Source organism: Saccopteryx bilineata, chromosome 4 (genome assembly GCF_036850765.1).
Source record: "Saccopteryx bilineata isolate mSacBil1 chromosome 4, mSacBil1_pri_phased_curated, whole genome shotgun sequence".
NCBI lineage: Eukaryota > Metazoa > Chordata > Mammalia > Chiroptera > Emballonuridae > Saccopteryx > Saccopteryx bilineata.
The window spans coordinates 52,479,207-52,499,034 of NC_089493.1; the positions used below are offsets into that span (position 1 = coordinate 52,479,207).

Here is a 19,828-nt window from a genome sequence, read left to right on the forward strand (position 1 = left end):
TTCATAGAAAGAAAAGAAGAAGCAGTGTCATATGGGGAAGTTTCCCATCGAGCACCAAATGTGTCTGTTTACACAGAATTGGTTCTTTTTGCTAAATGCTGCAATTCCAGCACAACTAGAATCATGGTAGACATGTGCAGGGGACACAGCCCAGGTCTTCGGCTATTTCTACTGAGCTGCCCTAGGGCCTCCTGACAGTTGAACTAACCCAGAGCTGTCCTACCAGCTTGGTCCAATTCCCCAGATACCCAAGGAAAGTATAAAACCCCAGGTGTAACAGAGCTGAGCCTCTGTAGCCCAGAATTTATCCAGTGATATAAAAGAGCAAGAGCTTAAAAAAAAAAAAAAAAAAAAAAAAACTCCACTTTTCCACTGTGATTTTCCCAATGGAAAGTGAGAAGGCTAGAATCCAAATCCCAAGTCTGGTACTTTGCTCTGTGCCCTTGGGAAAATCACTAGCCCTTTCTGGGCTTCTGGTTCCTCCTAAAGGTGCACCCTGGATAGGAAAACTCCAAGCTTACTTCAGCCTCGGTGCACACAAATTGTCCCCTTCCCTTTCTTTCCCGCTCCGCACAAGCATATCAGAAGCCAAGTCAGGGATAGGGACACCAGGAGAAGGATACACTTTAAAAATATTTATATTATGATAAAGTACATATAACATAAAAATTTACCGTTTTAGCCACTTTAGTGTGTACAACTCAATGGCATTTAGTTCAAGCACAGCGTCATGCCGCCACCACATTTGTCTGGTCCCAGGACCTTTTTATCACTCCTCGAGGAAACTTTGTGCCCCGTTCATGAAGCAGTCACTCCCCATTTCTCCCATCTCAACCCCCGGCGACACTAACCTGCTTTCTGTCTCTCTGACTCCACCTATCCCAGCGGGTCCATGGGATCATACAGTAGGTGGCCCTGTGAGTCTGGCTCCCTGTGCTCAGTATATTTTCAGGGTTCATTCATGTCGCAGCACGTACTTCATTTCTGGGCTGAAAAGGACCGCATTATATAGAGGACTATGCCTTAGAATTGGTAAGTCAATCATTCACAAACTTGAGCACAACTGATTGATAGTAATAATTAAATATTTTAGGTAAGGTCCTGGGCACATGATGAGTGCTCACTTAGCAATAGCTTCATCATCACTAACAAAAATTCCTCATAGCACACCTCACTGGCGAATCACCCCCTGGCTGGGGTGCCCCAGAGGCCCCACCGAGGTCCCAGCTTCTCTGAACACGTGACTCTGCACATGGACTCCAGCTCCCCAGTTAGTTCTCCAGCACGTTAGTCGTCCCTCTGGGCCCCCGAGCAGCAAACCACCCCCAAGCAGTAGCAGTCACAAGCAAGCAAAACAGTGGGACCCCCACTCTAAGCAATCTTGCCACCTGAAATTTACCAAAGTAGGAAATTGTTGGGGAGCTAGTATAATTCTTCATTTTTCAAAATGACTCACAACAGGATTCTTTGAAATAGTTTTCCTGGTACACTTAAAACATAATTCAATTTACACAATCACTGTTTCAGCAATATACCTCTCCGCATAAAACAGTATGTGGCTATTAGAGACGGCTCCGATCTTGAAGGACAGTAATGGTTACAGGACAGTGGGAGCTGCTGCTTGCTCTCCTCTCTCTGTAATTAGCATACTCCACCTGGACACAGCAGTCCTTTGCCCACTCTCCAGCCCTGCACAGCCACCCTCCTGAGTGACTTACTCTTAGGGAATACCGAGGTCGAACCCGCTTTCCCTCAGGTTGGTATAAGAGTCAAAACTGCCACAGGGGATCTGAATTATCAGGACACACAGAGCTAACTCCCGGGACATTGACTCTGTCCACAATTTGGGGCTAAAGCTTAAATTTTTTTTTGTTTTGTTTTGTTTTTTTCTTCATTTTAGAGAGGAGAGAGGGAGAGAGAGAGAGAGAGAGAGAGAGAGAGAGAGAGAGAGAGAGAGGAAAGAGGAGCAGGAAGCATCAACTCCCATATATGCCTTGACCAGACAAGTGCAGGGCTCTGAACTGGCGACCTCAGTGTTCCCAGGTCAACGCTTTATCCACTGCGCCACCACAGGTCAGGCTAAAGCTCAAATTTTTGAAGCATTTTACAAAACACTATCCCACCTTCATGGGTAGTGAAGTGGTCCCTCACGAACCCAGATCACCCTTCCATTCCACTTAAGCCCCCTGCTGTCCCTTCGGGGTCCCCCAGCTAAGCAGCAGTGGGTCCCGGAGCTCCGCTGGGGAGGCACGGCCCCTGCCGCCCACTTCCACCTGCCTCCAGGGGTGGTGCAGGCCTCCACAACCAAAGCAATCCTCCCCAAGTGCTCTGTGGCCAGCTCGCTCCCAACTCCCAGAGCTTGTTTTCTTTAATTAGCTCACTGAGGCAGAGAAAAACGCAGCCCCACCCTCGAAATGAGCAGATCGGGGCCTCAAATGTACTCTGTGGTTTGCCTCTGTGCTGCCAAGCTGTTAGCCAGGGAGTAACAAGCTACCGAGGCTCAGGAGGCAGGGCTAGTAGGAAAGCCCTGCTGCTTTAAACTAGGCCTTTCTCTTCCCAACATCTGACATTTCTCAACCACAAGGCTGGGCTGCACTCCTTCCCGAGTCCCTGAGACCTGTGACTGTGGTTCCCGTTGGGGGACAACTCCACATTCTGCTGGTTTTCTTTCTCGCTTTCCCTCTCCCTACCTATTCCCTTCTTTTCCAGCCTGCTCATGGGGGAGACTATGCCCATCCCAGTCCAATCCTAGCCTCACAGACGAAGCACTGAGGCCACGCGAAGTAACCGCTTCCTAGTCTCTCACGACAATAGCGAGCAAGATTTTTTTTTAATTTAATTTATTTACTTTTTACAGAGACAGAGAGTGAGTCAGAGAGAGGGATAGACAGGGACAGACAGACAGGAACGGAGAGAGATGAGAAGCATCAATCATTAGTTTTTCATTGCAACACCTTAGTTGTTCATTGATTGCCTTCTCATATGTGCCTTGACCACAGGCCTTCAGCAGACCAAGTAACCCCTTGCTGGAGCCAGGGACCTTGGGTCCAAGCTGGTGGGCTTTTGCTCAAACCAGATGAGCCCGTGCTCAAGATGGCAACCTTGGGGTCTCGAACCTGAGTCCTCTGCATCCCAGTCCAACGCTCTATCCACTGCGCCACGGCCTGGTTAGGCGCGAGCAAGATTTAAATACTGAAGATTGACTGTAGACCTCTTCCTTGAATTTAAGTTCATGGAAGATTCTACAATGTCATCTCAACAGGGCTGCATCCTGTAAGGCAGACAGACCCACTGTACTCTATTTTATAGCTAATGAAAGTGAGGCTGGTGGGGAAGGGACTGTCAAAGGTGATATGCCTGGGGGGGACAGCAGGTGAGAGCACAAGGACCCAGCTCTTCACACTCCAAGAACTACAATTTTTTCTCTCATTCCAGTAACTTCTAAAACATAATGTGAAGAGCTGCTTAGAAGTCTGAGGCAAAGGTTCCCTGGCATTCATATTCATAGAATCTCTAACAGGTAGTTTCTTCTCCTTCACCATCATGGCCATTCCTACCATTTATTCAATACCTATACCAGGCACAATGTTAAACCTTCCCCATTCTCATTCAACACCCTGTGGGGTAGTAACCATTACCCCACTTTATAGATGGGGAAACCAAGGGTCCAACAACCTGCCCACAGCCCAATAACTAATTAAGAGGTAGAGAAGAAACTGGGCCCATGATTTCAGCCTCTAAGTAGCTCACACTCTTAATGACTATATTACAACCAAGAGACGGAGAATCATCATTTGAGGAAACTGATCCAGAAAGAAATGGCTTGTCCAAGGAGACCAAGTCAGAGCTGGGATTCAAACTGGGGCCTCTCTCAGTCCAGCGCTGGCTCAAACCTCTACCCTGGACTGCTCAAAAATTTTACCACTGGAAAACTGAGGCTCAGAGAAGTGATATGACTCACTGTAATCTCTGGGTTTATTACCACCCCACTGAGGTCCTTTGCAATATTGTGATTTATAATAAAAAATACATATTTTGTTTTTGTTCACAGCTCCTGGTGCATAGTGCCTGAAATCCTTGCAATTTCCTATATAAGAGCCATAGGAGCATTTTTGCACAAAGGGCCCCAAAATATCTCTGATAAGAGTATGTTTGTAGCCTCTGAAATTCCCTGTGACCTACCAACAGACTCACCATCACCAGAGCATCCTGGAATCTCCAGAACAAATATCAGTGCTCGCTTGCACATATGTTGTAATTTGGCTCTGCAACCCAGAAGCGTGAAAAAACCAGGCACCGAGCATGTGCAAGACCAGCATAAGCCCTCCAGCCCCAGGGGGCCTGCTCGAGTTGTCTACACAATGTGTGGGGCCCAGGGCAAGATGGAAACATGGAGCCCTTTCAGCAAAAAGCAAGAAAATGGTATGAAGATGCAAAACATTTCCCCCTTTCTTCCACAGTCACTTGACTTATTATGGTGTTTTTTATTTACTACATATGTATTTAATACCATTCTAAGAAAAATTAAAAAATTTAAATTAGCAAGAATTTTACCATTCATGTTTATATTGTACAATGCCAGTTTTAAATGAAAACATAACAGCATTTAACTAAGCTTGACCAGTGGTGGCACAGTGAATAGAGTGTTGACCCAAAACACTGAAGTTGCCTGCTTGAGTGCAGGGTCATCTACACCAGTGCTTTTCAACAATTAGTCCATGGGCCAGTGCTGGTCTGCTAATAAATTTCATGCCTGTCAGTGAAAGAGTTAACTATCCTGATGTTGTATGCAGATAAGAGAATCCATAATCATTGGAAATACTGTTCTACCTGATCTCAAGGTTGCTGGTTTGAGCAAGGGGTCACTGACTCAAATTTAGCCCAAGGTCGGCCTGACCTGTGGTGATGCAGTAGATAAAGCATCGACCTGGAACTGCTGAGGTCGCCAGTTCGAAACCCTGGGCTTGCCTGGCCAAGGCACATATGGGAGTTGATGCTTCCAGCTCCTCCCCTCTTCTCTCTCTCTCCTCTCTCTCTCTCTCTCTCTCTCTCTCTCTCCCCCCCTCTCTCTCTCCTTTCTAAAATGAATAACTAAAAAAATTTATTAAAAAAATTTAGCCCAAGGTCACTGGTCTAATGCCCAGTGAAGACACACATGAAAAGTGATCAATGCACAACTAAAGTGAAGCAATGAGTTGATGCTTCTCACTCTCTCCATGTCTATATCTCTTTCAAAAAAAAAAAAAAGGGCATTAACTAGTATGTGAAACCATCAAAATCACACTTTTTTTTTCTTTTTCAAAATCAGACACTAGTCTTTTGTAGCCTGACACACATATACATTATGTGTGAGTGGCCAGCACAAAGCAACGCTGTACAAATCTAACTCAACTGTTTTTACTTCATTTCTTGACACGTGCACAATTTACCAACACACTCTACCTCCTGCTCACGGATGAGTAGCAAAGAGCTGGAAGGAAAAGGCACCATGGGCTGTGTGATCTTTCCTTTTCCACGCATGTCATCGTTTTCGGTGTGACTGGTTGGCCAATACAGGGAAGTAACACTAGTGAGAAAGCAGATGATAGGGTGCCTTGGTCACTGATGTTTCTTAGAATGACGTCGCCTTCTTTGTGCAGCCAAAACAAGTTCTGGTTCAAATGGAAAGTGTCAGGGCTGAAAGGAACAATGTACGTAGCTCTTTGACTCCTGCACATGCTCCATTGTCTCTTCAGCTTCACTTATAAAACACCAGCCCAGAGAAAACTAAGAATTTCAAAAGGCTGACCACAGACGTTAAAACAAGCACAGGACTCCCCTGAGCATGGGGCTGTGTGACTGCACACATTGAACATCCCTGAAACTGGCCTTGATGCCAGCCACACCCATGTCAAGGACAGGCTTGGGACACTCCCACTGCCATCCTCTCCTTTGCTGGCTGGCTGGTCTAAAGCCAAATTAGCTCAAGTCCTCACACTCAAAGGCCGTGGGTCTGTCTGAGATAAGTTGGCTAAAGGCTCCAAAACCGAAACATGAAAAAGATCTACATTGAAATGCTTATCCATCTCACAGCACTAGAGGGGCTGGAAGACAGCACTGGCATTTTTTAACCTTTCTGAGGCTGCCATACTGTGTGACAGTTCCTTTAACACAGTAAAGCAGGTTGGGTGAGCAACCAGCCATCTTTTGATCCGCTTAACACCAAGGGAATGGAAGAAGGGACCAACCATCGCAGGCTCTTAGCAAAGTGACAAATATTTGAGCTGAGCTTTGTACACGCACTAACCCAATCTTACAACAATCCCGAGACAGCTACCGTTATTCCCATTTTACCGCTGGAAAACTGAGGCTCAGAGAAGTGATATGACTTACTGACATGTCTGGGTTTATTACCACCCCACTGAGGTCCTTTGTAATATTGTGATTTATAATAAAAAAATACATATTTTGTTTCTGTCCACAGTTCCTGGTACATAGCACCTGAAATCCTTGCAATTTCCCATATAAGATCCATAGGAGCATTTTTGTTATAATATTTTGTTTTGTTCCCACTTCCTGACTTCTCTCCAGGGCAATAAAGGTGAATGGGCATCTTTGTTACTCTTAACAAGCCCCCTTCAACCAAATCTGAGTTTATGTTAATGAGACTTTTGCTAAATCCCTAGAGATAGGGGGACTGGTTGCCAGGGAAACCAACTATTGATTAGGAGGTTGGAAATTTCATCCTCAGGGCCCACCACCACTTCCACCATATCAGGAAGGGGAGACGGGCTGGACATTTACTCTATCACCAATGGGCAATGATTTAATCAACTGTGCCTAAGTAACGAATCCTCCGTAAAAAAACCCCAAAAGGACAGGGTTCAAAGAGCTTCCGGGTCAACGAACATGTGGAGATGTGGGAGAGCTATGTGTCCAGGGAAGCTCTAAGCACCTTCCCACACACCTTACCCTATGCATCTCTTCCATCCGGCTGTTCCTGAGGTATAGCTTTTTATAGTAAACCAGTCTAGTATTTCCCCAAGTTCTGTGAGCCGCTAGGGCAAATGAATTGAACCCTAAGAGCAGGTGGTGGGAACCTCCAATCAATAGCTGGTGTAGGTCAAAAGCACAGGTGACATTTTGGACCTGTGACGGCCATCTGAAGTGGAGTAGGGGCAGTCTTTGCGACTGAGCCCTTACCCATGGGATCTGACACTATCTTCAGGCACACAGACACAGATGAGTTGAATTATAGGACAACCAGGGCGTGTCCAGATCATCTGAGAATTGTTCCATGTGGGGAAACCCCAAACATACACAATTGGTGACCAGAAGAGTCAGAAGTATTCTGGGAGTACTGAGAGTAGATGAGACCCATGAAGTCTTTTTAAATACCCCTCAGGCAGCCCTGCCCTGTGCCCAGAGCCTGAAGAGTGGGGATCTGGGTTAAAATTCCAGTGCATGAAGTCCAGGACAGGAAAGAAAAGAAGAGAATGACTCTGACTGCAAAAGTTTAGGTAGATCAAGGCAGTTGCAACCTGCTAGCATCTAAACAAAGAGCTCACACAAAGGCTTCTTTAGCACCCACTACATGGACGTAGCCATATCCTCACCTAGGTTAGTGCAATTCCTTGTGTTTGTCTAAATGCCTGCCAAGCAGATCTCAGGTAATTAAGAGCCTCCGATCGTCCCTGGCTACATTAGAAATAATGTGTATTTGTTGAGTGAAAAGCCCAGGTCCTGCCTCCAGCACAGTTATTAACAGTCATGCGGACCTGCCCCAGCAGGCCCTGAGTTCCATGTCATCATACCGTGCCCTGCCCTGCCCTGCCATAGCCTTCTCCTCAGGGTAGCAATTTTGAGCAGAGCTTGAATAAGAGTGTTTTGTGCTGAGTCTACCCTAGAAGGTGGCCAGGTAAACACCTTCAGCCCTGCATGAGAAGTGCTGAGGTAGGATGATGACCCCCAGAGACCCCTACATGCAGGGTGAATGCGGGCAACTGGTGTTCTTGTCGCAGAGGCATCACCTCTCATCCTGGCGTCCCTTCTAGTTGCAACCCAAACAGCAGAATAACATTAACTGTCTGGAAGACGACATGTCTTCTGACCTGCCCAAGGCTCAGGCTACCTTTGCCGAACTCAGCACCCCGCAGACCATCTCATGCAGCCCTATGTCCCGTGCCCGAGCCCTTCCCACTGGGTGGGTGAGAAAGTATTTGGAAAACTGCAAAGTGCTGGCTGGCCATGCCTAGGTCTGGGAGGCACCTTGGTGTCATGAAGAGCCCTAGACCAGAAAACAATGCAATCTAGGCTCAAATTCCTTGCCTGTGTAAACTCAGGTAAACCATTTGACTTCTATCAGCCACTAAATGGGGAAGGCACCAAAGTCTGCAGTGGCCTGGTGGCTGGTCCTCCCATTGGTCCAAGAGGTTTCTCTCAGGTGCTGCCAGAGGCAGGAAGATGGGAATGACTGGACTCTTTGTTTCTTTCAGGTAAGCAGCTGCCCAACCAGTTCCCACGGGGTCCTCTATCCCACCCACAGACTTGTGACCCTGACAGGTCGCCAACGTCTGCGGAAGCCTTCACCCAGTTCCTCTTTCCCTGCTTAGCAGCAGCCAATCTGTGGATGGCTCCGAGGCACACTGGGCCCCTGTCTGTCCCCGCAGGATTGAGTTTGCTCACATCCTTCCTCTTAAGCTAGTTGAGCCTTGGTTACTTCTTGCAAGACTCCCTGCCCGATAGGGTAGCTGGGAGGATAAAAAGAGAATGATGTGTTGAAGCCCCCGGGTCTGGTACCCTCCTCCAGGTCACTGTCAGGATGATGAGCACCAGATGCCTACGCTCGCTGACAAGCACGAATTAAGCACCTCCCGGATTGGGAGCAGAATGAGGGGGTTACAGAGGTGGCTAGGCAGGCAACGGTTCCTGGCACAGGTGTGGATCCTAAAGACTTTATATTCATGGGGCTCATTCACTAAGGCATTCAAGACAGACATCATATCCGTCAATCCACCTGATCTGCACCATGGTCAGCAAGGGAGGCAAAAAGGTAGAGGTTTTACAGATAAGGAAAGACAGAAAAGCTGAATGATAAGCCCATGAATACACAGCCAGCGTGGGAAGCCAGGGGTCCTGAGACCAGGGTTCTTCCCACTCCTCTAAGTGGCCAGACAAGAAAGAGAAATAAGATAGATCAGGTGAGAACACTAACAGAAACAGAATGGGGAGGGGAAGCTTGACTGCTGATAGCAAACTCTCCGTCCGAGACTCCTATTGACTCATAGCCCACTTGTCAGCCTCCTAAGCACTCCTGACTTTCAGACCCTTATCTCAGGTGCTGGCACCAGGGCCCGTTCTGCCTGACCTGGAAGCAGGCTGTTATTGCCACATTTCCTTCCCCAGAGCTCCAGGAGAAGGCTCACATATAGGAAACTTCATGCCCTTTGTTTCATTTAGTCCTCGTACCACTACCACGGTTTGATATTTTTAGCTGTTTAATAAAAGAAAGAACCACCCCAGGGAGGTTACAGGCAGGGTGAGGCCTGACCCTACAGGTGGACAGCCCCGAAGTCTGTGTCTTTTGCACCACACCACGTGGCTTCAAATAAAGGCCCTGCTCAGCAGCGCCCCAGCATCCCAGCCCCACCTTCAAGAGGGCGCAGCACCACCTGTAACGGCGGTCCTCAGACTTGAATGCACATCATCATTCCCAGAGGGCTTTGAAAACTGATTGCCAGGCTGCACCCCAGAGTTTCTGAGTCAGGATGTCCGAGTGGGGCCCGAGACTCTGCATTCCTAACAAGTTCCTGGTGCTGCCAACACTGCTGGTTCACCATCCTGTTAAGCACTCATTCCACAGCTGGGGAATGGTTAGGTTAACTACGGCACATAACATATAGTTAGGTTAACTTGAGAGAACATGGATAATTCTAAGACCAAGGGGAAACATGAGGAAATGCTCATGATAATATCAAAAAAGAAGGGTAGGCTGGTGCCCCATGTGGGCGCAGGTCTGGCTTGCCTTCCAGCCCGTTCCACGTCCTCCTGCACCCTACCCTGTATTCCCCAGGGCTGACCCCTGACTTCCCAGGCCCCGTGTCAGGGACGTCTGGCAGGGTATGGACAGCAGCAGGAACCTGTGGGAGAGGGGAGGGTGGCAGGAAGGGAGAAGCCAGGGCGTTTCTCTCCTCGCCACCTTTCTGTCTTGCCTGGGCATTTTAGAAGCAGCTGCATCCACCAGTGACCTGACCCTGGGCTTTGGGAATACCACCTCTTCCCTTTGCCCCTCCTGCCTAAAGGGGGCAGTGGCTTCCTGCCACTAAGTATAGGTCATCTCACCTTCCCATGTTTGGTTTCTCAGCTCCTCTATCACCTGGGTAGCCAAGGCCCCTATTAAATTCCCTCTGGATGGGTACAAAATGTAATCAACAGTTCAAATGCTATAGAAATAAATGCTCACCTGAAACCTATGCACTCTTATTGATCAATAAGTTGATCACCCCATTAAATTTAATTTTCTAAATAAAATATATATTAAAAAAATTCCCTCTGAAGTAAATACCTGATGAAGTTCCTGATTTCCTGGTTAGACTGACTGATACACTCTGATCACAGCCATATAAAAACATATATGCAAATGGACAATTCTAGAAAGTAATACTGGAAAAATTAAAAGAGGTAAAAATATGAGGGTTTTTTTTTTTTTTTTGCCTGACTAGGTGATGGAGCAGTGGACAGAGCATCAACATGGGATGCAAAGGACCCATGTTCGAAACCCAAGGTCGCTGGATTGAGCACAGGCTCACCAGCTTGAGTGCAAGGTCGCTGACTTGAGCATGGGATCATAGACATGACCCCATGGTCACTGGCTTGAAGCCCAAGGTCACTGGCTTGAGCAAGGGGTCACTCGCTCCACTGTAGCTCCCGGGTCAAGGCTGAGATGTTCCACTGAAGGGTTTAGAGAGTAGACATTTCTCTTAAAAATGCCCTCAGTGCTTCTCTTCACTGTGTTCCCCACTGATTGCTTGAGAAAGCAGTCAATGAACAACTAAGGTGCCCCAATGAAGAACTGATGCTCTCCTCTCTCTCCCTTCCTATCTGTCCCTATCCATCCCCTCTCTCTGTCTCTCTCAAAATAAAAAAATAAAGGGTTTAAAAAAAAATAGAAGAGTATCAGTCATTTATTATTAGTACCAGGTATGTGACTTAAAAGAAAACAAGGTGAGCCTTTATGAGGAAAAGCTTGGGGAGCCATGAGTCCACAACACATCTAAGGAAACCAATCCCTATACTTTCATTTCTGAAAACACCTTACTTTGGAGAAGCCTTGGCCATAGCCCCAGTGATCCCAGCAGTTCCTCTCAAAGTACTGGTGGTTATCTGAGGGGTGAGTGACTCACTTGTTGAAGAGGTCACATCGTGTATCACTGCAACACGAGGCAGGTCCCTGGAATAACCCAACCTGCAGCCTCTGTCACCGTGGAGCCAGCTCCCATCTCAACTTAGTCTCAGGCCTGGAACCCATCCGGGAAATACCCTCGGAGAAGACGGGGTCCCCCCACACTGCTAGAGGGGCAGGAATAATAATTGAGAATATTTTTAAAAAGCAACAAAAAACAAAAAAACTAAGAGGATTCTATTCAGGCACCTCCGCCAAGCATCACGGCAGCAATGTGTGTATGCCTGGGTGCTGGGGGGGAAGGAGCTCTCTTATTTTGGGGGGTTTTCTGTCCCAAGAGGCACAATTAAATTAAAAAGAAACAGACTCCATGAAGCCAGATGGTAACAAGAAATTAAGCTGGATTCCTGTACTGGAACTCGAACAAGTCTCCTGCACTGAACTCAACACTGAACACTGTGGCAGATAATCAAACGCTCAAGTGGGGAAGGAGGGGCTTGGCCTCAGACCAAACACAGTTTGGTGGTCTGTTTATAATATTCTAGCCTGACAACACTGCATGAAATAGACCAAGAGGCTTACCGCTGTAACGGGTACTTTCAACCCCAAGCCAGAGATGATATAAAGCCCCAGGGAAATGGGGGTGGGGAACGCAGTGAAGAGAAGCATTGAGGGCTTTTTTAAGAGAAATGTCTACTCTTCAAACACTTGAGCAGAACATCTCAGTGTGTGAACCATGTATACCATCAAGCATGTCTGGAAAATCAGGATTCAACTTACCATGGTTCGTATCACACAAGCATAAAAATTTACCACCCTGCCCCATCCTGCCGACCATCCCTTCCTCCCCAAACAGTTCATATCACAGGCATCACACTTTCATCCCTGTGCGCTAGCTGACTTGACCTCATAAGACAACTGACTACATGGGGAAATGGCTGTAAACCAGAGTGTGAACTAACAAGAAAAACTACCCCAGATTCATGCAAAACACAAACCAACCAACCAGCCCAGCAGGAGATCAAGAGATTTGGCCTTGATACTAATTCACTATGATCTCAGACAAGTCACCATACTCCTCAGGGCCTCAGTTTCCCCACCTGTTAAGGGGGTTGGACTAGATGACCTATCGAGTCACTTCTGATTAGAAGAGTAACAATTTATGACCCATATTGTGGCAGGGACCCCAAGCTTCTGAAGGACATATTTACCATTCCCAAGGTGAGGTTCAAGTATGGAAGTGATTGTCCTACAGCTACTACACAGCAGAGCTGGAATTTCCAACAAATCTGTCAGAGACTAGACTCCTTGATCTTCTCCCTGCACCAGGAGGGGCTCTGTGATTCGAAGCACTGCATTCCTGGGCACGCCTTTCTTTTTTTTATTTTTTTTTTTATTTTTTTTTTTATTTATTCATTTTAGAGAGGAGAGGGAGAGACAGAGAGAGAGAAGGTGGGGAGGAGCTAGAAGCATCAACTCCCATATGTGCCTTGACCAGGCAAGCCCAGGGTTTTGAACCGGCGACCTCAGCATTTCCAGGTCGACGCTTTATCCACTGCGCCATCACCGGTCAGGCCCTGGGCACGCCTTTCAATGTCCACTGCTCAGTGCTGTGAAAGAGGAGGAGGGCCCCAGCCTGAGCAGGGTCAACTCTGCCTCCCGCCACTTCCATGCAGCCTGCCAGCGTTTCCTCAGAGTGGCTCTCCACTTGACCTGGGTGTGCCCCCTCCTCACACACGGGTCCAGGCTTCGACGCAGGTAGGGCATGCCCAAGCAGGCCCTCTAGGAGGGGGTCATATTCAGGAACCAGGACCCTGCATCGCATCAGGGACAGGAAGAACAAAACGCCACACACCCCCCGCAACAGCCAGTTACACCACCGATGGGCTCCACTGGACTGGGGCTTCCAGAGGCACACATCCAGCCAGTGCCGCCCCTCATGGCCGGGCTGCTCACTAGCTGGGAGCCCTGGGCATCTCCAGGGCTCCATTTGCTCACCTACTTCCAGGAATTGCCACAGACATGAAATTAAATCACAAACAAGAAAGTGCTCTGCAAACTGTAAAATACTGTACGTGGGCAAGGCTACGGTGATGGTGTTTCCACTTCCAGGTAACAGCCATTGAAAAAGAGCCCATTACCGTCTGAGGGACATATTGACAATACCTGTGAGCACACACACACCACGTGCCTTTAGTTCTGAGGCAACAGTAGTGTAAAAGAACTACTTTTGAAGAACTGGAGGAATGGCCTCAGTCTCTGTTCCTCTGCTGATGTATAGATTGTCCCAGGTCACCTACAAAAAAAGGAGTGAGACCACTTGCCCTGCTGCACCCAGGGCTGCTGTGAAAAGAGAACAACGGGAAACTGCTCTTCCAACCAGAGTGGGCTGCACAGCATCCCCCGACCCCGGCCCCCGCGAGGCTGGAAGAGAACGTCAGACAGAAGGAAACCTGGCTCATTCTCCTGCTGCTCTAAATCACCAAGAGGCTCAGGGGAGGAGAAAGGAGGAGAAACAGCAAGGTAGCAGTTGTTGTCTGGCAGGGAGAGCTCAGGGGGTGGGGTGAAATCAGGTTTTGGGGTGTCTTTCATTCCTCTGGAGTCTCCTAGCCTGGCTTCTTCAGAACTAAAAAGAGCAGCTATCTCCTCCCCTCCCCCCACAAAGCCCACTTGGTAGAGAAAGCTGTTGGGCATGCTCACACTCAGGCCTGTTTGCTCTATGTCAAATGCCTTATCTGCGGTCTCCTAGGAGCTCGGTGGGCCGGGGTGTGGGGGTTCTTGGGGGAAGGGCCCTCCCTTCTCAGGGTCCACTGGGCTTTCTTTGTCTGGGGAAAGGTGGCCCTGCCAAGGAGCCCACACGTGTGAAGTGCTACAGGCAGCCCCATCCCTCCTCAGCCCAGGACAGCTGCCCTCCGTTCAGTGGGGGTTATGGAATAGCCTTTCTAGCAGTGCTGAACTAAAAGTGGTGCGAAAAGGAGCAAAATGCTGCAGCTTCCGTTGCTGCTGCTCCCGCCACATAGACGGACAGTAGTGCTGCTTTTGTGGGACTCTCTCCCCAAGCTTTTCCTGCTCTCCTCCCTCTCTTCCAGGTGTTCTCACACTCCCCTGGCCTGGGCCCTCCCCTGCACCCCAACGTTGCTCCAGCAGCTTCCCTAGCCCCTCCCCACGCTGCCTAACAAGTAGAGCTAAGAACGAAAAACAGTGTGAGCCACCAAGTCTGTCCAGAGAGGCCACTTCCACTTAGTAATGGCTAAATGCAATGTGCGCCCAGCCGCCCAGCCTCCCAGCCAACGTTTCTGAGAATGAGTTCCAGGCTGGGGCTCCGGGCATTTCTGATTTCCAAAGCAGAGCCTTCAACACTTGGCAAATAAGGAACAGAAAACAAACCCCAGACCAGAATTACATACAGATGATTCCTCCTGCGATAAAGGTGATAATGGGGATAAATAAACACACACATATCCCCTCCCCCTCCATCTTCAGGTTTCTATTTTTACTCTTTTTTAGATGAGCCTGAGTAATCATGTCTGAGCTGTCAATCAGCCAGACCAGAGTAACTCTAAGAACTCTTGATCTAAACCATGGCTTCCTAAGGGCCTGGCTTGCTCCGCCTGTTTCGGTCAGGGCTGGCATCACAGCAAAACAATTTCAAAGCACAGAGGCCATAAACACAAAATTAAAAGGTATAGTTAAAAGGGAGGAGATGTTTACTGGAAACTTAAGTTCTGTTGCCCAGAAAATATAGGTCTTTTTTTAAACACTCACACAAACACACACAATGCCTCTGCCACCCACCTTAAGAAATATGTACTTTGTTCTATATATGGCTCCTTATCTGCCCCTGATTATGTTCAGCTCGTGACCATGAAACCTGGAATAATTACCCCAAACAAATAACAGCCTTGGCCATAGCCAGGGCCAAAGAAAGCCAGTCCTGCATTTACTGATGACCACCCAACTTGCTCAGAGGACAAACTTGAGTTTTCCGATGGACCGATAATCATTTCCATCCATACCTGAAATGCAGCTACCACTGAGGGTGCTAGGTGGTTAGTGGAACCAAGAACAATCATATTACATAGTATTTCTCAGTCCAGAAAGAAAGGCTTTTCAACTGAAACTATGAAGGAAATTAAGGTGGGCAGATGGTAATCATCAAAGCAGGGGTCTGGCAAAGACCACTCCTTCCTTGAAGGAAAAGCAAAGAGTTAGAGGAAAATTTACTCCTGAAAGCAGAGAATTTTGATGAGGGCAAGAACATAAAGTCATTCCTGCTAGCAATAGAGTGCCCACTGGGGCTGTTCCCTGGAGACACTCTACATCACGTTGGGGGGGGGGGTAGGGAGAGGGGAGCCTGACCAGGCAGTGGCACAGTGGATAGAGCATAGGACTGGGATGCGGAACACCCAGGTTCAAAACCCTAATGTCACCTGCTTGAGTGTGGGCTCCTTGGCTTGAGCATGGGATCATAGACATGATCCCATGGTCGCTGGCTTAAGCCCAAAGGTCACTGGCTTGAAACCCAAGGTCACTGCCTTGAAGCCCAAGGTTGCTGGCTTAAGCAAGGGGTCACTGGCTCTGCTGTAGCCCCCACCCCCTCCCAGTCAAAGCACATAGGAGAAAGCAATCAATGAACAACTAAGGTGCCGCAATGAAGAACTGATGCTTCTCATCTCCCTCCCTTCCTGTCTGTCTGTCCTTGTCCTCTCTCTGACCCTGTCACAAAAAAAAAAAAAAAAAAAAAAAACAAGGGGGAAGATACACATCACTCAATAGCAGGCAGGTGTGTCTCTTTCACTAGCTCAGGCCCACATTCCTTAATGCATTTATCCCATCCCACACCCTCCATCCTCCCTCCCGCTGAACCCCTAGGTACTCACCATGTGACAGCAGCCACAGAGGTCTTCATTACTTTTATGTATGTATTCATTATTTATCTGTGTATTCAACCCACCTCCCCTCCCCTGTAAGACCATAAACTCCTTGAGGGCAAGGGCCATTATTTACATTTCTCTGAGTGCCTTGCTCAGCTTCATAAAGATTTGTTGACTGCAGAATTCCTTATTTGTCTGAAAAATAGCAACCTACCCTGGTGTGTGTCTACACCTACATCTCAAGGCTACATCTTATTTTAAAAGCTCCTTAGGCCCCACCCCTTGACCTGGGAAACACTTCTGGGTTTACTGGAATTGACACATTTTCTTCCCTCTGTAGTTCATGCCCCACTAATTAAGTATCCACCTTTGCATTCTTACCACAACCACAAGGTACCTTACCCTCCTCCTGAAAGAGATTGAATGTTGCTGCCCTTCCCCTTAATGTTCCATCTGAACAGCTGTTCCCCATCAGATCTCTTTCTTTTTTTTCTTAAGTGAGAAGAAGGGAGGCAGAAAGACAGATTTCTGCTTGTGCCCCCACTGGGATCCACTCCCAAGCCCACTAGAGGGCAATGCTCTGCCCATCTGGGGCATTGCTCCATTGCTCAGCAACTGAGCTCTTCTTTCGTGCCTGAGTCAGAGGCCATGGAGCCATTCTCAGCACCTGGGGCCAACTTGCTCCATCCCAGCGATGGCTGCAGGAAAGGAAGAGAGAAATAGAGGGAAAGAAAGATGCGAGAGGGTGAGGGGTGGAGAAGCAGATGGTCACTTCTCCTGTGTTCCCCGACCGGGAATCGAACCTGGGACATCCAGATTCTGGGCTGACGCTCCACTGCTGAACCAACAGGCCAGAGTTCCCAATCAGATTTCTTAGCCTGTAGGGATAGATTCCTTGCGGGGAACTATCAACAACAGAGGACACAGGAGTGTTTAGATGCTACAGCAGATGAAGTGATGGGATACTCTCAACCCACGGCAGGGACACTTTCACTACGGCATGGGGAACAGTATATGTACTCTTGCCGCCCCTAAATTTCACCGGCCATTGCCAAGGGTTGGAAACCACGGCGTGCCAGCACTGGCAGAGGCCTCTTAAAGTTTCATGAAAAAAACCTGTGGGTCTGATGTGAGTAATGGCCTGTTTAATCCATTCTAGCTCCACCTCCTACCCTTAGTACTGAGTTTCCTGAGCAGAAATAACCAACTACAGATGGTTCCACTACTTCAAAGATGTTGCGAAACCGCTGACCCAGAGACAGAAGAGAAGTGGCGCTCCAGACTCGGGGCACCTCTTCACCAGCGGCTGCTGTGACTACCAGATCAGCACGCTTCCAGAATCCAGAACGCCTTTTCTGTGTGCGTGCACTTTCTGTCTTTTATTTTTAAACCAACCACTATCGCTTTTCCCCCCCAAGAACAGATTTTGGGAGCACTGAACCACAGTTTTACATAGATTTGAAGCTGGGAGTCTCAATCACCAGAGTCACTTGGAGAACTTTAAAAATATGGATTCCCCAAGCCCACCCATAGAAATTCTGAATTAACTGGCCTGAAGCATGCTCTGGGCACCAGAATTTTTATAAGCAGCCAGGGCTGAGAACCTTGTGTGGTGAGCCCAGCAAGCCACTGTGTACCATTAGGAAGCAGGAGTCCCAGCTGCCACAGTTTACCGTGAACCTCAAACCTCTTTCCATCCTGTCTTCAACTGGGGGGCCCCAACCTCCAGCCCCCTGAGTGATAATACAGTGATCCTGAAACTAGCTGAATGAGTAACAGAGTCAGTCGGTCATTTCTTTCAATGCAAGCTCAAGAATCAGAATGTTTCAGGTGGAAGAAACTTTAAAAATCCTGCTAAGCCAAGGCCTCTGGTTGGTTGAGAGGGAAGGAAACCAGGGGCCTCAGGTAGCAAAGTGACTCACCCGAGGTTATGAAGCTGGTTCACGAGGAGGCAGGCCTAGGACCCAGGACTTCCACCTCCAGTTCTCTCTCCTGCACACCAGAGGGAGCCCCTGTGGTGACAGACCCCTGACAAAAGCAAGGGTGGTTGTTTGTTTAGGTTTGTTTTCAGTAGCCTCTCATTGCTTCATTTCTGGAAGGCACCATCTCCTTACTGGCCTTCAACTAGCTGAGGGCAAAAATGATTCTCCTCTGGTTCTTCAAGATCCCCGAGCGTGCTGGTCAAATCTTAATTCTCAAAGAACATACTTGCTGGCTGGCTGAGGTTCATGGAAAAAGCCATTAGCAGAGAGAGTCTACCCCAGTTTTGAAAGAGCACTCTGTTGAGCGGCGGGTCTGAGAGACCAAAAACCAGCAGTGGATGTTGGTTTCTTGTGGATAAGAGAGAGTTGATTGTTGGGTTCAAAATCTCTAACCAACCTGCGAACATGTTTCCCTTCCTTCCAGCATTTTTACAGCATCACGGTGGCTCGAACGCAGCTGGTGCCTACGGGCAGGCTTCCTGTTCCTTTAGGCTACCTGAGAATTCCTCTTTGCCTGCAGACTGATTTCCCTACGCCTGGGAATAGGGAACAGATTTTCATCAAGTAAGCCTCAGCGACACAAGCCCGGAGGCTCCCGACAGGCAGGAGAATGTATGACTGTCCCAATCAGGAGTGCATTTTCAGCTCCTGGACCACAGTGTCTGGTACCCGGGCCCCCACCACCACCACCACCAACAGCAACTAGAGGTGCTAAGTATCTGATGAGCTAAACCATGACAGAACTGAATAAGGCCATTCAGAAATGGGCCACCTCTAAAAGTAGAGCGTGGGGTGAAAAAATTAAATTTGTCCCCCAGGAAAATTCGTGCACCAAGAAAAGAACAAAGTGTCAGAAGCTGAGGAAGAGAGGGCAGAGTGGTATCGTGAACTGTGAGAGCCGACAGAGAGCTCGGAGATCCTCTTCAAGCTGGATCTTCCGTAGATGCGAAGACTAATACCCAGAGACATCAAGCTGACCTTCCTGAAGTCGTAAGGCCAACCGCCTGCAGAGAGCGGCCAAGGGGCCTCAGCCTCCCCCAGAAACGGGTCTCCAAGGTCTCAGTTCCTTTGTGTGCGCATCTGTTCACTCACTGATTCCACACGTTACTGCACCTGGGGGCTCTGATCATGATGAAGAGAAGACCAGCAGAGGCTACAGGTGGAGGACAGGCTGAAATGGTACCAGTTTTGTTCCAGGTGCTGCTGGGATGTTCTGGTGTAGATGCCCAGAGAGCAGCCCAGCTGGAACAGAGGGTCTCCCCCTGTGAACTAGAGACCTGGAAGTCATCACCATAGTGACACCCAGGGAGGAAGGACATAGTTTGAACTGAGATTCTGATTCAGCCCAGCTGGGTAGAGTGAGGTCCAGCACGTGGTTTGATTTTCTCATCCCTGAAGTTAAGGCTGACAAGCAAAAAGTAAAAAAAAAAAAAAAAAAAAAAAAAAAAAAACCCAAACAAACAACAAAAAAAACAGTGGCCAAAAGATGACATTCAGAAAGATTCTTGGATCAAAGTCCCTTTTTAAGTACTGTTATTTCACCCTCTTCCTGACAGTAACCACTTCCCACATGAGCCCCAGTAAGGCAACCG

General features: G+C 48.2%; 1 protein-coding gene across 3 annotated transcripts in view; it reads right to left on the bottom strand.

Moving 5' to 3' along the window:
• The window catches only part of SMAD3 (SMAD family member 3), a 124,574-nt gene that overhangs the window by 88,685 nt on the left and 16,061 nt on the right, over window positions 1-19,828 (bottom strand). Inside the window, exon 1 of one of the 3 annotated variants that reach the window (XM_066273083.1) lies at window positions 5,443-5,462. The exons of the other annotated variants lie outside the window; for them this stretch is intronic. The gene's annotated coding sequence lies outside the window, so the exon portion shown is untranslated. Of the gene's footprint in view, window positions 1-5,442; window positions 5,463-19,828 lie in introns of those variants that run through there. 3 annotated transcript variants of the gene reach the window in all.